The 19,482-nt window shown below is 35.5% G+C and overlaps 1 pseudogene; it reads left to right on the top strand.

Moving 5' to 3' along the window:
• Positions 1-18,673, top strand: part of LOC107556268 (E3 ubiquitin-protein ligase HECW2-like) — a 42,612-nt pseudogene extending 23,939 nt beyond the window's left edge.
• The last annotated feature ends 809 nt before the right edge of the window (positions 18,674-19,482 follow it).

Below are 19,482 nucleotides of genomic sequence, written 5' to 3'. Positions count from 1 at the left end.
AGCCTCACTTGTCCATTTTTTTTATTACTCGCACTTATTCAGCCACAATTACAACAGCGTATTCACATGGTTAACTAAACTGCCAGTTGAAATAGTATTACACTTCTGTTCAAAAATTTGGGTCGGCAAGATTTTTTTGATTGTTTTTAAAAGAAGTTTTATTTGATCAAAACATACAGTGAAAACGGTAATATTGTCAAACATTATTACAATTTAAAATAACTGTTTTCTATCTTTATATATTTTAAAATGGAATTTATTCCTGTTATTCAAAGCTGAATTTCAGCATCTTTACTCCAGTCTTCAGTGTCATGTGGTCATATAAAAACATTTCTTATTATTATCAATGTTGAAAACAGTTCACAGATATGCTGCAATGTTTATGTGAAAACTAGAATACATTTTTTCATGATGTTTTGTTAAATAGAAAGTTCAAATGAACAGCATTTATTTGAAATGGAAATCTTTGGTAACATTATAATTGTCTTTTTACTTTTGATCAATTAAATGCATCCTTGCTAAATAAAAATATTAATTTCTTTTGAAAAAAAAAATAAATAAATACTGACCCCAAAACTTCAAACAGTAGTGTTATAAACAGTAGTGTAAAAAAATGTATATATAAAAAAATCATTTTGTTTGTTGGCACCAGTAGCCTTGTGGGCAGTGTGCTGACATACAGTGCTGTTGTGCTCCAGGTGTCCCATAGTCGAATCCCGACTCGAGGACCTTTCTTGATCCTGCCCCCTCACTCTCTCCCACTTTGCTTCCTGTAAGCTCTGATCTTGTCCTATCACAATAAAGGCAAAAGATCTTTTTATTTATTTATTAATTTGTACAGATTGAAAGAAAGAAATATGTTCACAACTGCACATGAGAGTAAGGGGGGAAAAGCAGCTCAGGAGATATTTTAGTGTACAGCATCTGAAATGTGACTATTTTTGGCATGCTGCAGTATCACCGAGCTTTGAGTTTTCTCTCCAGAGTATTTAGAACGGCTGTTGTATGTTCGCCAATAATGAAATGTTTTTGTCATGATTTACTCACTATCTTGCCTTTACAATCCCTTATGACTCTTTTTTTTTTTTTTTATATAACCTGAAAGAAGAAAAGGAAAATTTGTTGGATTCCGTTTGACGTACAATTACAATATAACAGGACTAAAGCTTCAAAAAGATATAAAAGCACCATAGAAGTGTCCTACAAGTGTTACAAACATATGTTCACTGAAAATCTTCTCCAATCAGTTCAATTTGTGAACAAATCGTGGTAACCAGTTCTGTAAATTTACTCAATAATTTACCAACAAGAACTGTCTTAAAAGAATGATTTGTTTACAAATCACATCTTTCTTGAACAATCATGAATGCACCAAGGAGAGCAAAGGCAAGTGTCTAAATTTTCAGTGAAGAATGACAATTTTCATGCTTGAAGCTTGACATTACCAGTCCTCATGCGCTTTCATTATATCTAAAATGTTCAAAAATCCTTTTGTGTTTTACAGAAAAAAGACCGTCATACAGGTTTGAAACAACATGATTGAATTCAATTCAATTCAAGTTTATTTGTATAGCGCTTTTCACGATACAAATCGTTGCAAAGCAACTTTACAGCAAATTAAGTTTCTACAATATTTAGTCGTAGCTTTCAGTTAATGTACTTATGGCAGAAATGTACTGAAAAATCAATTAAAGATGTAATCAAACAGGCGATGAACACTATTAACAGCAATTATTATATGATGCAATCAAACATATAGCAAAATTTGTAAATGATGAGTAAATAATGCCATTTTTGAGGCGAACTCGCTCTCTGCACCAACCTCACCACGTAAACAGCATTTGGCTGCAGATGTCATTAAAGTGTGGTGTTTATGATCTAATGTCTTGCTTGTGTTCTTATGTCATATCTGATATATGGTTTTCATTTTCTCTCTCTCTTGTTCTGTCTCCGCTGTAGTTATGTAACTTCCACTGCACCGTCTGATCTCAATCACACGTTCTCTCCCGAGTTTCATTGCTTTCTCTTCTGTTTCTTAGTTGCTCCATCTGTCTCTGTTTCTCTTCATTTCTCTAGATCTGGGTAATATTAAACCAGTGCACAGCGATTTATCACAATGGCTTCACTCGGTCAAAAGCAAATGACTTGTGGTGTATTAGAAAACATAAAATTAAGAAATTAAATATTTTCATTGATTAGAAATAAGCCAGAGCTTCTTTGGTTCTTTTTTATAGGCAGCATTTAACTGATAAAGTCCCCTTGCAAAAAATAAATAAAAAAGTAGTGGCGTGTTATGGTATTAGATACAATACCTTTGATATACCATGGTACTGATTTATCACCACATTCACATATAGTGGTATTTACTTCAAAACAAGGTGTTGGCATGGGGCAGTGACTGTAGACTGGCCTACAGACACAGAGAGGCAGCTTGTGGATGATTTTGGCAGTAGTATAGAAGGCTCTTGTGTTTGGTCGTTGGCCAGGACGTGCTGAGGTAAGCTGGGCAGGCCACATCGCTCGGTGTTTCACACCCTTTTGGAAATCTGTGCAGACCACTCAAGCACGCCGCTGGGGAGATGCACGCTTATCTACACTTTTAGAAAGCAGGACTGACTGTGAGAAAGATAAAGGGAGGGGAAATGGGAGGAAAAGGTACTGTAATCTGCAAAGTATAAAAAAGGGTTTAAAAAAGGATTACCAAGTGATGCTCCTGGGCAGTATTATGAGATATTTTTTGTGTGTTTTTTTCAACTATTATGTTTTTTTTTTTTGCTGTTGTTGTGGATTTTAATATGAACCAAGTTCAAACTCATCCATGCATTCTCTAAACTGCTTGTCCCATATAGTGTTGCAGAAGTTAATTCAGAACAATTAATTTATTGTTGACTTTAAAGAGTTCGAGACATGCAAACTTTAGAAAATGAATATTTGTGGCAACCAGACAGTTATGTTCTATGTAGTTGTGTTGATAGAAAATCACGAGATGCATTTCTAGTTTTAAAATGATTTGTTCTTCAGATATTACTCATTAAAAGAAAATGTATCAGCTGTATGCAGAGTAACCTACATTTGGTTTTTGACCACTGAAAATGTGTACAATTGTCCAGTTTACTCACGGAGCCAAAATGGGTTTGAGTAAATTCATAAACAAAATCTGTATTTCTACCTGTTCACAACATTCCTTTTTTCCTGTTTCTTTTAGGGATCACTCGTCCTGCCTTTCTGTTCGCTGGTACCTCACCAAAACCCAGCGTGGAATCCCACACTGTCTCAACCAATCTCCTGGACCTGAAGGCAAAGCGAAGATCAGATTCCTTACATCCCAAGTCCAATTTTTATTCCACTCTTGGCTACTACAAATGGACAGGAACAATCCAGCCTGCATTTAACGAAAGGAAGCAGTAATGTCCATAACAGATGATTTGGACAGAATCTGTTATGATAATGAGAAAGTTTTTATATTCAGTTCATTTTTGTCTTGCAATGCTTTAGTTCCTCTGAGACTCTGAATATGGACCTTTGAGAGTCCTGACTGGTATCCGACAGCCTTTGAGTTGGGTTTTCTTTTCTGGATTGGATGCTTATTTGATACCTCAATGGCACAAACGCAAGGCTGTTGGGTATTTCAGAAGTGGGTTATATAATCATCTGTTTAGTTGCCAAACCCCGATTCCGGAGAACTTGGAAAAGGAGAAAACCTCATCAACTAGTGCTGTGAGTGGGTTTTGTTGGCCTATGTGGGCTTAAACCCAAATCTCAACCTTGATTTAAGGCCACTTGGCATCCAAAAACAACCTCTTCATGACTTCCACCATTAAGACTTTGAAAATGAACTTTTGAGAGATCTAACTGGTACTAGATGTTCTTTGAGGCCCAAAAAACCCACAATCTTCTGAATTAGTTGTGTTTAAGATACCTCGTTAGGAATTTCAGAAGTCAAATACATATACTCATGATATTAGATGCCATTTCTAGAGAACTTAAGGGAGGAGAAAACTTCTGCTAACTAGGGCTTTTGCCAACCAGCCAGTCTTGGGACTGAACCCAAATCTCAGCCTTGTTTTAAGACCGTTTGGCACCCAAGAAACAATCTCTGCATGACTTGACTGGCTGGGATTAGATGCTCTTTGAGGTGGGTTTTGGAGGCACAGCAAACTTTCAGTCTTCTGGAATAGTTGTGTTTAAGATACGTAGACATCATAAACCCAAGATTTCGGAAATCAAGTATATATACTTATCATTTCAGATGACACCACCACTTCCAGTGAACTTAAGGAAGGAGAAACCTTCTGCCGACTAGGGCTTGTTGGCGCTTATTGGTCCTGAACCCAAATCCCAACCCCTTTCCCCCCTTTTTTTGGCCGTTTGGCACCTATTTCTTACCTCCATCTCATCCCGACCTCCACCATTCGCCCCTCGCTGGCCACGGCAGTCCTCCCTCCCCGTTCCCGTCCCCACCCTCCCCCTTCTCATCACCCAACCCCTTCCCCACACCACACTTCCCACCCCCCCACCCAAGTCACCATGGCCACTGGTACTACCACCACGGCCCGTGAACATCTCTTGGTGGTGCGGAGGCGCAGCCCGCACATGCGCTACACGCTGAGCCCAGAAAACCTCCGCAGCCTTTCAGCACGGGGTGGCTCTGGAAATGGGGGGAGCTCTAGAGGAGGAGCTCCCGAACCGATGGGCCTGCAGCGGGCCAACAGTGACACGGACCTGGTGACATCAGATAGCCGTTCCTCCTTGACGGCCTCTACGTACCAGTTCACGCTTGGGCGAGGGCAAAACCTGGTCATCTCTTGGGACATCAAGGAGGAGGTGGATGCCACTGACTGGATTGGGCTGTACCACATTGGTAAGATGTTTTGGGTTGTGGGAAAACTCTCTATTGAAAGTAATTTCTTTAAATGGAAGGTAAACTTATATTTACTTACTGTTACTTAGTTTTGTGTTTTTTTTATCACTGTATCACCGGTTCTTTCTCTTTAGTAATGGAAACACAACCTGCAGGTCTTTTTATAATGGCACAATGCATAATTTCTGTGGTGCTAACATAATTGGAGAAAATAATAAAAACTTCCTTTGGACCCGTTTTGGACAAACAGGTAGTTCTGGTCAAAGATTTGGTTGAGCTAATTTTGTTAATTAATGATGCTCAAGCAAGCAGATTGCAATTCCGTTTGGTGGCAAAGTGTTTGTCTTCTTAAAGTAGTGATTTTTCATGCAGAGAATGTGGCCTGTAGATATTGTGATTGCAGTTTAGACAGTTTTGGTAACTGTCTTCTTTTTTTTTGACAACTTGACAAGATGTCATGTACTCTGCATAGGCCAAAATGACTACATGATATACAGTTGTGTATATTTTGAAGTCAACAGAAATGTTGTTAGCAACACACTTTACTTGCATAATCGGAAGTAATTCTGAGTGAAACTAAGCACCAAGGCAGTAAATTTGGCAGTTTTGATTTTATGTTTCTTTCTTTCTTTTTTAAAGTCTTTTTTCTCTAAAAAAAATTGCACATTACTCATCCCCAACATTGGCTTTGAATGTTGAAAAAGGACATAGTCTCTTCTCTAGATGATCTTAGATTATAGCTTTGGAGTTTTACGGTTGTTTTGCAGATTTATCCATCATTTATTCATCATTTAATCAAGTTTTGACAGATATATATAATGGTGTGTGGAAGGTGTTTTTTATCATTTGATTGGACTTAAACCAAAATATAACGGGCACCAACTAAAAATAAGACTATTTCTAAAAGTGAACACTGTGTCCACACTGAATGTTAGATGTGCAACATGCTACATCTAAACTAAATCACTCCCATTATAATCAGAAAAGTAATATAAACCAGACATTTCTATGCACAGTAAATACTGTTATACCGCCCAGCCCAACTGTGACCTACTGTGTGGGTTTAATATGTTGATGAAGCAAGTGATTGCAAGTGAATGAGCAAATGAAAACAGATGAACTGCTGACTCTGGCTTAATTGCATCGTGTTATTAGCTACGTTTTATCTCGTCCTCTCCTCCGCACTTGCGCTGATGGTTGAATCTAGTTACTCAGCACTATTTCTGATGGCTTTGAGAGCCCATAACTGCCGTAGTTTTGATTTGTAGAGGAGAGGTGGGAGGATGAGCAAAATGTGTCCCACGAGACACCAACCAACCATGAACAAACTCAACCCACCAGTATCGCTAGATACAGACTATAAGAGCAACTGCAATACAATTAACCATTCACTGACTTGCAGTGAATTTTACACACATTTGTTATGTTCAGAGACAATATTCTACTGTCATTTAGAGTAATTACAGGTAAAGTGGGACATGCTGTTGTGTTTGATATTTTTTCCTATTTCCTCTGTATAGTGTAGTGATATTTCGTTTTTTAAAGGGGTCATATGAGGCAATTTCAAGTTTTCCTTTCTCTTCGGAGTAGGGATGTCAATGATTAATCGATCGATTAATTGTCGATAAGAGATGCAATCGGTTAAAGCTATCATGGTCGATTGAGTCGTTTAATTTTGGGCTGCGTGCGGCTCATGCGCAAAACACGTGTGAGCGGCTGTGAGTGACGTTGACGGTATATAAATGCATCATCATTCACTCATTATTACAAATTAAGCTTTTAATGTGATTTAAACTTTAAAAATACATTAAAATAGAAACAACACAAAGTTCTTCAACATGGAATGCAATAGAAATGTAGTAACAGTCATTTCCCCAGATAATTCTTTCATATTTGAAACAATTAGGTGAAGGTTGCAGGGCTGCGGGACACTGCGGGGGAAGGATTCATTCCTACAACTTGTTAATTAGTTCCTACGACTTATTAATTTGTGGCCACTGTCCATGTTTCATTAATTTTGTTCCTTAAATAACCCATGATTTAACTAGCTAACAGATTTAAAACAGAAGTGTGGCGTGGCGCTCCATAAACACGTGCACGGAAAGGAAAGGATGACAATGCTTTGATGACATCCTGTCATGCCGGTGACTGCGTGCTGCTGCAATAGACGCATTTTGCTGCATTAAAGTTAACGATTAATCGATTAATTGATCGTTAATTTAAACGACGATCGATCATGGAAATGATCGAAAATTGACATCCCTACTTCGGAGTGTTACAATGTTACTAACATTGCTTCCAAAAGAGGACACGACTAGAAATCAGTGGTTAAGTTGTATTTACAACACTGTTCCAGAACAGTTCAACCCAAATATTCAGATGTGTCCAGCGCATTTTACGGAGGACTGTTTCCTGAACCTGGGAGAGTAGACTACAATGCCCCGGCTGTGCACGAAGGCTGTTTCTATAAAGTGGGGCAATTCCAACTTTGCAAGGACAGTCTGGCGCTTCTGACTCACAGCCTGTAAGTATGTTTTCATATTTAAAGAATTTGCCACTGACGATTCAAACGTGAGTTTTGAGCAGTGTAGAGTAGCGCTTGTTGTTTGTCATTTCTCCGATCACAAATGCAGACATGGTTTTATGTTTACGCGGCGCGATAACGCAACGCAACGTGTAAAAAGACAGTATAAGTGATTATAATCCGTAATTATGTCCCCACTGGATGCAACAAATGCCTCGTTTATAATGGGTTTTATTGGTTTTGCCTCATCGCACCAGGACACGGCATCACAGTATGGTGAGGGGCGTAACATTTCCGTCACACGCTTGAGGTATTCGGCCAATCACAGCGCACTGGATAGCTGGCCAATCAGAGCACACCTCGCTTTTCAGACCGATGAGCTTTGTAAAAATCGACGCATTTCAGAAAGGCGGGGCATAGCGGAGAAACAATAATGTACAGTATGTGGAAAATAATGTGTTTTTTTAACCTTAAACCGCATAAACACATTGCATTACACCAAATACACCAAATAATGTTATTTTCAGCAACATCGTATGACCACTTTAAAGATCTTTAATTAATTAATAATATTGTGTGATGGGGTAATCCATTTGGCATCAAAATTTTCTTTAGAAAATACATTTTAAAATTAATTTTGTGATCTGTCTTTCTGGGTCTAGTGCCTTTAAATTGCTAACAACGGTAAACAATGTTGGAAGCTAACTTCCAACATGTGCACCCATAACAACCCATGCATTTTAGTTATGGTTGTAATGTAAACTCGTGAAATTTTCCTTCTTGCATAGAAAGAAAAATGATACTTTATAGAATTTTCTCAGCTAAAGTAAAGCATTAGCTTGAATCAAATCAAGCTTGATCAAGGCTTCAGAAATACAATCTCTATAGATTTAGCTTCTTGGAAGTGGGAATTTAGTGGTGCATTCAATAGTAATGATACCTGGAATTGTGCATCACGGTGTGCTATTGCTTTACTGTGATCTGTCTTTCATTTTGCAAATGATAAATCAGTTGAAAAGTATTTTGAAGGAACCTGAGTCCTACCTGAATATTATTATCATAAAACCGCTCAAGCACCCACAACAGTAGGCAGTCATTGCTCATGTATTTCTCAGGCATAGTAAAAATATTGTTTGTATAAGATTTCATGAATAGTTGACAAAAACTTGCTTGTTTTTCTCAAATATAAAGTATATTATATATAATACAAGTGTCAGTAAAGAAGATTTTATTCTCATTCTTGCTCTAATCTGTGTAATGTACAGTAGTATGAGCGCAGGGTTCAGGATCTGTTTGACAGTCATGGTCAGTGAAAGCCGATCCCTCACACTACTATAGCCGGCTTCATGGGGCCATCGATCAGGACTGGGGAATTCCTCTGTGGTCTGTCCCAGAGAAAGGCCTCCGCTGAGGGATTGTGCCAGCCATCGATCCACTCAGAGCCTCTGGAGTTTCATTCACAGCCTTATTTTCCCCACGGGAGTGACTAGGTCCTGATTTATGACCTGTGTTACACACAAAAAAAAACAACTGGCTTAAAGGAATAGTTCACCCAAAAATGCAAAGATTTGCCGAAAATGTACTCGCCCTCAGGACATCAAAATGTAGATGAGGTTGCTTCTTCCTTTGAATAGATTTGGAGAAATGTATCATTACATCACTTGCTCATCAGTGGATCCTCTGCATTGAATGGGTGCCATCAGAATGAGACCAGAAAACTGCTGATAGAAACGTCACAATAATCCACAAGTAATCCACACGACTGCAGTCCATGTGAAGCAAAAGGCTGCATGTTTGAAAAAACCAAATCCATCGTTAAGATGTTTTAACTGTTGATTCTGACCAAAATATGAGTCGATAATCCATAATAACACTTCCCCCAATGAAAAAGTCATACAGTCTGAATCAGGAGAAAAATATGCACAGTTTACAAGCAAAAACATTGTGATTGTTTCTCATTCTGACGGCACCCATTCACTGCAGAGGATCCATTGGTGAGCAAATGATGTAATGCTAAATTTGACCAAATCTGTTCAGATGAAAAAAAAAAACCTCATCTATATTTGGATGGCCTGAGGGTGAGTAAAAAATAATATATCCTCTTCAGATGTACTGCATTACATTTTAATGTATTCATTAATTTTAGTGAAAAGATTTAACTCATCACAAAACCTATAACAACAGCGTACTTGGTTATATCTCAGCCCAAATTGAAATGAAAGAAATATGAAATTATATTTTCCGTAAGGAAATTAAATCCTGTTTTTATGGCTATTACCATTTTTTGCTTTATGACATTATTGTCATGACAAATTAAACACATCATCTTCACATTACTAAAAAAGAAAAATAAATAAATAAAGGATAAAATAAATCTAAAGTAATATCATATCATTATCATGGTAATATTTGCCTATACGTCCTTTTTTGTACTAATTTTAACTAACTAGTACAGCTAATGTATACATTTTTTTTAGCACAATTTTTTTTAAGAATAATAGGGATTGCAAAAAACCTCCAACATAAAACATCTTTACCCATTACGTTAATGATTACTTGAAGGCAAAATGTGCTTAATTATCATGCAAATAATGTCACAAGTGGAAAAAATCATAATGGTGTCAAAAACATCGAAAATATGTATCCATAAATGTATTATTTCTTACTTTAAAAATATCCTTTCTATTTTGGGGTGAAACAATGTTTCAAGATACCCATAAATGAATTTGCAGTTAAGAAAGTCTTTTTAACATTATTGACAAACAAGAGTCACAGACAGCTGTGTATGTCAAATTACATTTAACATATGAAACATTTAATTAATCTGCTTTAAATTTGTTTATTTGTCTTATTTTTGATCGTGTGCTCAGAATATGTCCTGATTTTACAGTAAGGCATTTAGCTGTTTTTTCCGGGAAGCTGGATGATGCAAGGCACCGCTGCGCTGGAGTCATGATTGATTTTTACGTGAGTCATGTGACACGGTCGGGTGAATTGTGGCTTCTTGTAGACGTTCAGTAACAGAGGCCCAGTGTCAGCACTGTGATAGCACTGTGATAGAGTTTCAGATGAGCTGCTGTAGATCACAGTAGACAAGGCTGGTCTATTTACTGAGGGTCTGACAGAATGAAGAGTGTCTCTTAATTACTGATCACTGGCTGCCGTTACACCTAGAGAGAAACAGGGGCTATAAACCGTCCTTCAGAGCAAACTCACTTCTGATGTCTGGTTCTTGTTCATAGTGTGGAAAAAATACTATGGAAGTCAATGGCTACTAACAATTATATAGACATGGATGTATGTGGAAATGGATTCTGGATCATATTGTGCTACTTGCTAGTTTTTTTTTTCTTTTTCCTGAATGCATAGAAGGATTTTCACATCTCACTAAAGTCTTACATTAGACTATATTTAACCTTGACTGCATTAGATATATAGCTTGGAGTTAGAAAACTAAAATTGAGACATACATGCACTTTTATTATTATAATCATTTTTGGGAAGGTTCTTAAATGTGCGTCAAATTGTTTATTTAGTGTATATAGCATGTCTTGAAGCTTTTTTTTTCACACTTCACCCAATTCTGATTTGCTTTTCAAATCCTATCTTTAGGATTTACTGTCTGGACTGTCATTTTGCAAGTGCTAAAATCAGATCTATTTGTTCAGACCGAGATTTCCGCTTGGAGTTAGAAAACTAAAATTGAGACATACATGCACTTTTATTATTATAATCATTTTTGGGAAGGTTCTTAAATGTGCGTCAAATTGTTTATTTAGTGTATATAGCATGTCTTGAAGCTTTTTTTTCACACTTCACCCAATTCTGATTTGCTTTTCAAATCCTATCTTTAGGATTTACTGTCTGGACTGTCATTTTGCAAGTGCTAAAATCAGATCTATTTGTTCAGACCGAGATTTCTGTCTGGTATATTGTGTATATCTGTTGTTAAAGGTCCCCTGAAATGCTTAGAAACACACAGCGTTACTCTATGTGTTGACGTCATTTTAACTGAAACCGGAAGACAGGGCGGGACATATCAAGCAGCCCCGCCCCTTTTAAAAATAGCCAATAGCGTTCGTTTATATCACAGCTTGGGCTAGAGCCGTTCAGAGCCGTTGAGCTCCGTAAACCCGCATTTGACAGGGTATGCCAGCAACAATCTCATCCATATTGCTATAAAATATATAGAATTCAAATAGCTCCGATACATTTTGTGGTCTACGCGACTCGCGCATGTGATCCGCTCAGTACGATGTGACGTCAAAACAAATCGTTGAGCTGTTTTGACGGAAGTGACGAACTGCAAGCTTTGAATGCTTATATCTTCTAAATGTGAATTTTGTCACTGTTTTGGAGCACACTGCCTTATAGATAGCCTTAAGACTATCATATTGATACTAACACCCAAAAAACGTTCATTTTGATTTCATGGGGACTTTAAAAGCATGCCGCATCCTGAATAAACCACTTGAAATCAAATCTGAAACACTTTTCCAAAAATATTTATTTTAATCCAGTTTCAAACCACATATAATGGGGATAAGAATCAAATTTGCTAAAACTCAGATTTCATGTGTTTATTTTATTTTATTAATTACAAAAATTGGAGAATATTTGAGTCATCACATTTTTGCTACTTGCCCTAATAAGGCCTAATTCTCTCTCATGTGGACAAATTGCTTAATTGGGAGTTTTGTCATTAGATGTTATTCACTCTTTTGTTCAGATACGGTTTGTCCAGAATTAGAGGGCGGAAAGGAGAAAAAGATTGTGTCACAGAGAGATAGATAATCAGCAGTGGGTCATTGGGTCTCTGGGTTTTGTGGCTGTATTGATTATACAGGCTCAGATTGGAAATTGAAGCTAATGTGCTCATGGACTCCGTTCACCCACAATACGTCCTGTCTGTTTTGAATCACTGCCAATCAATTCATTAGTGCCCTCTTTATACTTTGCCACTAGATGCTCTACTTGTAGTCGAGCTTAATCAATATACATTGTCCCAAGTCTGATTAAACTTAATATATATTTTTTATAATTCTCTGTATTTAAAAAAGCTAGATTGTATATGTTGATTTCATATATAAATATATATTACACTTTTATACACTATATTTTTGTATTATTATTATTATTATTAATAATATTTTATTATTATTCATAGATACATTGACAGATATAAATATATAGATATATTGTATAATTAATATTAACATTATTATTAACTTATTAATTGTTATTAACAATATATATGTGACCCTGGAGCACAAAACCAGTCTTAAGTCGCTGGGGTATATTTGTAGCAATAGCCAAAAATACATTGTATGGGTCAAAATTATTGATTTTTCTTTTATGCCAAAAATCATTAGGACATTAAGTAAAGATCATTTTCCATAAAGATATTTAGTAAATTTCCTACTGTAAATATATCAAAACTTAATTTTTGATTAGTAATATGCATGGCTAAGGACTTCATTTGGACAACTTTAAAGGCGATTTTCTCAATATTTAGATTTTTTTTGCACCCTCAGATTCCAGATTTTCAAACAGTTGTATCTCGGCCAAATATTGTCCTATCCTAACAAACCATACATCAATGGAAAGCTTATTTATTCAGCGTGTATAAATCTCAATTTCCAAAAATTGACCCTTATGACTGGTTTTGTGGTCCAGGGTCACATATAGTATTAATAATAGCTCTATACAGTAGTGTTAATAATATTAATTCTAAAATGAGTTGCAAATGCTGATTCATGCATAACATCAATACTACATCTAGAATTGTCAGTGTGTGTACAGTATATAGTTATTTTATGGTGCATTTGTGCTTCTATTTATTATGCATGCATGATTATATTGAGCTATATTACTGTTCTCTTTATGGAGTAGGATTTTTGAGCGAGCCAAACAGATGGGAGCAGGTAAGAAGATTGTTTGATCAGGGGCATGTTGAGTTGAGGAGTTAAGGAACAGGAAACATCAACTAGGAACGTGGTCCCTTACCTTCAGGACAAACACTTTACCATTTGTTTGTTCTCAAGACCCTTAGAAAAGGCTTTAAGCCCTTGAGAGAATAGGCCTGAGGTGTGGCCAACCCTATGTTGTTTCACAGCCACAAATTTATAATGAGATCTATTGACTCCTGGTGGAGTCCTTTCATCTTAGTCATTTATTTACTGTATGTATAAGACAAATATTGTGCCGACACAGATGAGACGTGTCCCGCGAACGTTTGGGATTCGAAGAACCGAGGGGTGAACGGCACTCAGAGAGGGCAGATCTTCTGGAGGCTGGAGGCCGGACCGTACTTCATGGAGCGTAAGTGAGAGCTTTGACAAATATGCACTTTCTTTTTCAAGAAGCAGGGCTTCTGTTCGGATTTGACAGTGTTTGCAAGGTTGTTGGGATCAAATGTTTGGTACACTACCGTTCAAAAGTTTGGTGTTAGTAATGAATATAATGTTCTTGATTATCAAATCAGCATATTAAATCAGCACATAAAGAAAGAAAGAAAATATCATGGTTTTCCACAAAATATTAGGCAGCACAAATGTTTTCAATGTTGATTAATAATAAGAAATGTTTCTTGAGCAGCAAAGCAGCATATTAGAATGATTTCTGAAGGATCATGTGACACTGAAGACTGTAATGATGCTGAAAATTCAGCTTTGCATCACAGGAATAAATTACATTTATATATAAACAAAGAGTGAAAAATTTAAGGGGGTCTGAATACTTTCCGTACCCACTGTATATATAATTTTATATATTAATTATATATATACATTTATTATTATATAATTTATTATAAAATGTATAATATATTTATAATAAAATGTGTATATTATTTATTTTTAAATTACAATAATATTTCACAATATTACAAATAATTGCAGCCTTGATGACAATAAGAAGCTTCTTTCAAAAATACCCCAAACTTTTGACCAGTTGTGTAGATATGTAGAGTTTTGCCTGAGTTTTAATTTGAGATAAATCTGCCTCTATACATTATGTAAAAACATATGTTTGAATGCTACACTGTACACTGTACACTGTACTACTTTAGGTTTTCTGCTGATTTCTGATTTTTTTTACATTCAATTCAATGTGCTCCATGCCATTTATTTGTAAATATTTAGAAGATTTTCAAGCAATTTCTGAGTGAAAATTGTTTCTATACCATTATTTTCTTCAGTGTTGCAGCCTAGGAACTTGAAAACACCATTTTATTTCTCAGCAGACTGATAAATCCTGTGCACATTGATTCCTGGGAATTACATAAAGCCAGCCAATCAGATTACAGCTTGCCTTTTGAGAAAGCTCTTGGCATTTTTGTGTTCATTATGGATTAGATGGTCTATGAACATGCTGGCTGAAACTGAAACAATGATAAAAGTATGTTATTATATGAGAATAATAATGGAGATATGTGTTGTTTATATTTAAAATATTTGAGAAACATGATCTTGTATTTATATTTCTCAGCTGAGACCAAAATCTGTTTCAAATATTACCATGGAGTGAGTGGAGCGTTGAGGGCCATAACACCCTGCATCACTGTCAAGAACCCTGGAGTTACAGTAAGTTTGTGTTGACTTTTGGATTTAAAAGTGTTAGTTGAGTTGTTGAGCTGCGAAATGCTCCTGTTGATCAGGCACTCTTTGAATTATGCTTTCACTCAGAATTATAAATATCAAAAAGGGACAAAAATAGATTTATTTTAGAGTTGTAGCACTGAAAGTATGCAGGACTTGGTGCTCCACTGACAATTTATTAATTCAAAAAATAAAAATGTAAATAAATCATTTTTATATTGACTAATAAATAGATGTTTAAAAATGTAGTTTAATGTAACAACAAACAATGCATATTTAAAATTTTATATATTTTGTATTTTAAATAGAATTTGTTGATTTAATTGCACTAGAGTTCAAAAGATTTTATTGTTTTTGAAAAAAGTATTTTCTGCTCACCAAGTTTGCATTTATTTGATTAAAAAATGCAGCAAAAATAGTAAAATTGTGAAATATGATTACAATTTAAAATAATAGTTTTCTTCTTTAATATGTTTTAAAATGTAATTTATTCCTGTGATCAAAGCTGAATTTTCAGCATCATTACTCCAGTCTTCAGTGTCCTTCAGTGATCGTTCAGAAATCATTTTAATATGCTGATTTCCTGCTCAAAAATATTAATTATTATCATCAGTGTTGAAAACACGTGTGCTGCTTAATATGTTTGTAGATGCTGTGATCCATTTTTGAGGATTCTTTGATAGTTAGAAAGTTCAAAAGAACAGCATTTATTTGAAATGGAAATATTTGTAATATTACAAATGGCTTGACTGTCACTTTTAATCAATTTAATATTCATATTTTTCAAAAAAAAAAAAAAAAAGGTAGTGTAATTAAAAAATAATAATAATAATAATAATATTTTTTAGTATCAAAAAACAATTCATGCACCAAGTAATATAGTTATTTTGGCTTAATGATTTTAATTTTCAAGAATAATTTTACAGTGATTTGAAATGCATCTCATTCTAAGGAAATATACAATCTGACATAAAGTGGTGTTGTTTTATTAATTAAAACTCTATATATCTGCCCTCTTGTGGCAATGAGCTGCTAGTGCAGATAGATAGATAGATAGATAGATAGATAGATAGATAGATAGATAGATAATTTCCTGATGCTGCTAGCTCACATTGTGTGTGTGTGTGTGTGTGTGTGTGTGTTTTGCAGATATCAGGGCTCAGGGTCTGAAGAAGGGCATGTTTTTTAATCCGGACCCCTATCTGAAGATGAGCATTCAGCCAGGCAAGAGGAACGGCTTCCCTACATTCACTCACCACGGCCAGGAGAGACGAACCTCCATCATATCCAACACCACTAACCCTGTGTGGCACGGAGAGGTAATTCATATTCATATGTGATCATGGATAATGAGGTGTGCTGTTTGTGTTCACTTCTTCAGCGCTTAACCTCTAGATGCTGCAGGGTGACGTCCCTGCTGTCAGTCCACTGTGAAGAGCTGAGAAGTTAATGGGATGTAACCAAGTAGGGGTGACTCTGAAACAAGAAGTTTTCAGTAAAAGCATAGTGCCCTTGAGCACAGTGCCCTTTCTCCAGAAATGACTGCTCTATAAGTTGGTAACATCTCCTAAATGTAAACATTTTTCTTTATTATAAAAACACAGTGAATGGTACTAAATGATAAACATATCAATGCATTTACAAGGTACTTGAGATGTATTTTTAAGAATTCTACCATGGTACATTTCCAAAAGGTATATTTAAAGTAAACAAGAGTAAAGTTTTGTTATCTTATATAAGATTGAATATACTGTAAGATTGATTATTATTTTACTTCCCCTGCACAACTGTAAACCTTAATTTTCATACTACTTTTCTTTTCCCCTGGCCTGCAGAAGTACACTTTTGTTGCTCTGATGACGGACGTTTTGGAAATTGAGGTCAAGGACAAATTTGCAAAAAGTCGCCCGATCATCAAACGCTTTTTAGGTCAGCTGACAATGCCAGTGCAGAGACTGCTGGAGAGACATACAGCCGGGTCAGTATTCACTATTGAAATATAGCTGCGAGGATCTATTATGTATGAGCTTTTATTAACAGAGTTATATCCTCCGAGTCTCTTACAGTTCATTTTTGTCCACAGATGTTTATGTAAACATAACTTTTGTAATAATTTAAGTAAATACAAAAATATAAAATGTACAAAATAACTTTTTTTGCATCCTAAGATGAGGTAGATACTGTATTTGGTACAATACCTTTGTATGCTTATTACAGATCATATACATTTATGCAGTGTGATTTTTATTTATTTATTTATTTTTTTGAAAAAAGGGATCAACATGTGAGCTACACGCTTTGTCGTCGTCTGCCGACAGAACATGTGAGTGGACAGCTTCACTTCAGGGTGGAGATCACCTCCAACGGACATGAAGGTACAGATTACAGTATATTTATTTATACATTCAATATCACTCAAAAGTTTGGGGTTGATATCTTTTTTTTAAAAATGATTTTGAAAGAAGCCTCTTATGCTCACCAAGGCAGCATTTATTTGATTAAAAATACAGTACGAATGGAAATGTTGTGAAATATTAATACTATTTAAATGAACTATTTTCTATTTTAATATATTTTATTAAATGTAATTTAATTCTGTGATGCAAAGCTGAATTTTCAGCACCATTACTCACATGATCCTTCAGAAATCATTCTAATATGCTGATTTGCTGCTCAAGAAACATTTATTAGTTGAAAACAACTTAATATTTTGTGAAGATAGATAGATAGATAGATAGATAGATAGATAGATAGATAGATAGATAATTTCCTGATGCTGCTAGCTCACATTGTGTGTGTGTGTGTGTGTGTGTGTGTGTGTTTTGCAGATATCAGGGCTCAGGGTCTGAAGAAGGGCATGTTTTTTAATCCGGACCCCTATCTGAAGATGAGCATTCAGCCAGGCAAGAGGAACGGCTTCCCTACATTCACTCACCACGGCCAGGAGAGACGAACCTCCATCATATCCAACACCACTAACCCTGTGTGGCACGGAGAGGTAATTCATATTCATATGTGATCATGGATAATGAGGTGTGCTGTTTGTGTTCACTTCTTCAGCGCTTAACCTCTAGATGCTGCAGGGTGACGTCCCTGCTGTCAGTCCACTGTGAAGAGCTGAGAAGTTAATGGGATGTAACCAAGTAGGGGTGACTCTGAAACAAGAAGTTTTCAGTAAAAGCATAGTGCCCTTGAGCACAGTGCCCTTTCTCCAGAAATGACTGCACTATAAGTTGGTAACATCTCCTAAATGTAAACATTTTTCTTTATTATAAAAACACAGTGAATGGTACTAAATGATAAACATATCAATGCATTTACAAGGTACTTGAGATGTATTTTTAAGAATTCTACCATGGTACATTTGCAAAAGGTATATTTAAAGTAAACAAGAGTAAAGTTTTGTTATCTTATATAAGATTGAATATACTGTAAGATTGATTATTATTTTACTTCCCCTGCACAAAAACAGAACTGTAAACCTTAATTTTCATACTACTTTTCTTTTCCCCTGGCCTGCAGAAGTACACTTTTGTTGCTCTGATGACGGACGTTTTGGAAATTGAGGTCAAGGACAAATTTGCAAAAAGTCGCCCGATCATCAAACGCTTTTTAGGTCAGCTGACAATGCCAGTGCAGAGACTGCTGGAGAGACATACAGCCGGGTCAGTATTCACTATTGAAATATAGCTGCGAGGATCTATTATGTATGAGCTTTTATTAACAGAGTTATATCCTCCGAGTCTCTTACAGTTCATTTTTGTCCACAGATGTTTATGTAAACATAACTTTTGTAATAATTTAAGTAAATACAAAAATATAAAATGTACAAAATAACTTTTTTTGCATCCTAAGATGAGGTAGATACTGTATAAGGGATCTATCTATCTATCTATCTATCTATCTATCTATCTATCTATCTATCTATCTATCTATCTATCTATACATCTATACATCTATACATCTATACATCTATCTATCTATCTATGTTAAGGGATCTATCTATCTATCTATCTATCTATCTATCTATCTATACATCTATACATCTATACATCTATACATCTATCTATCTATCTATGTTAAGGGATCTATCTATCTATCTATCTATCTATCTATCTATCTATCTATCTATCTATCTATCTATCTATCTATCTATCTATCTATCTATCTATGTATCTATCTATCTATACATCTATACATCTATACATCTCTCCATCTATCCATCTATACATCTATACATCTATCCATCTATCTATCTATCTAAAACCTGCATGGAAAAGAAAATATATTCCATAAATTATTTATTTTAAGTAGAAATTATTTGGTTGATTCAAGCATAAACCTGCATTTTTTTTTACATATCTCAGCCATCATTTTAAGTAATAATAATAATTATCATCATCATCATTTCCCCAATTTGTATTGTAATTGTATTGTTGTTCTTCCTTTGCATCATTATACATAATCCATTTCTTCCAGGATGAGGAAGGAGTTGCACC

Source organism: Sinocyclocheilus grahami, unplaced genomic scaffold (assembly GCF_001515645.1).
Source record: "Sinocyclocheilus grahami isolate Dianchi unplaced genomic scaffold, SAMN03320097.WGS_v1.1 scaffold563.1, whole genome shotgun sequence".
Taxonomy (NCBI): Eukaryota; Metazoa; Chordata; class Actinopteri; order Cypriniformes; family Cyprinidae; genus Sinocyclocheilus; species Sinocyclocheilus grahami.
This window is presented reverse-complemented; position numbering and strand designations above follow the sequence as displayed.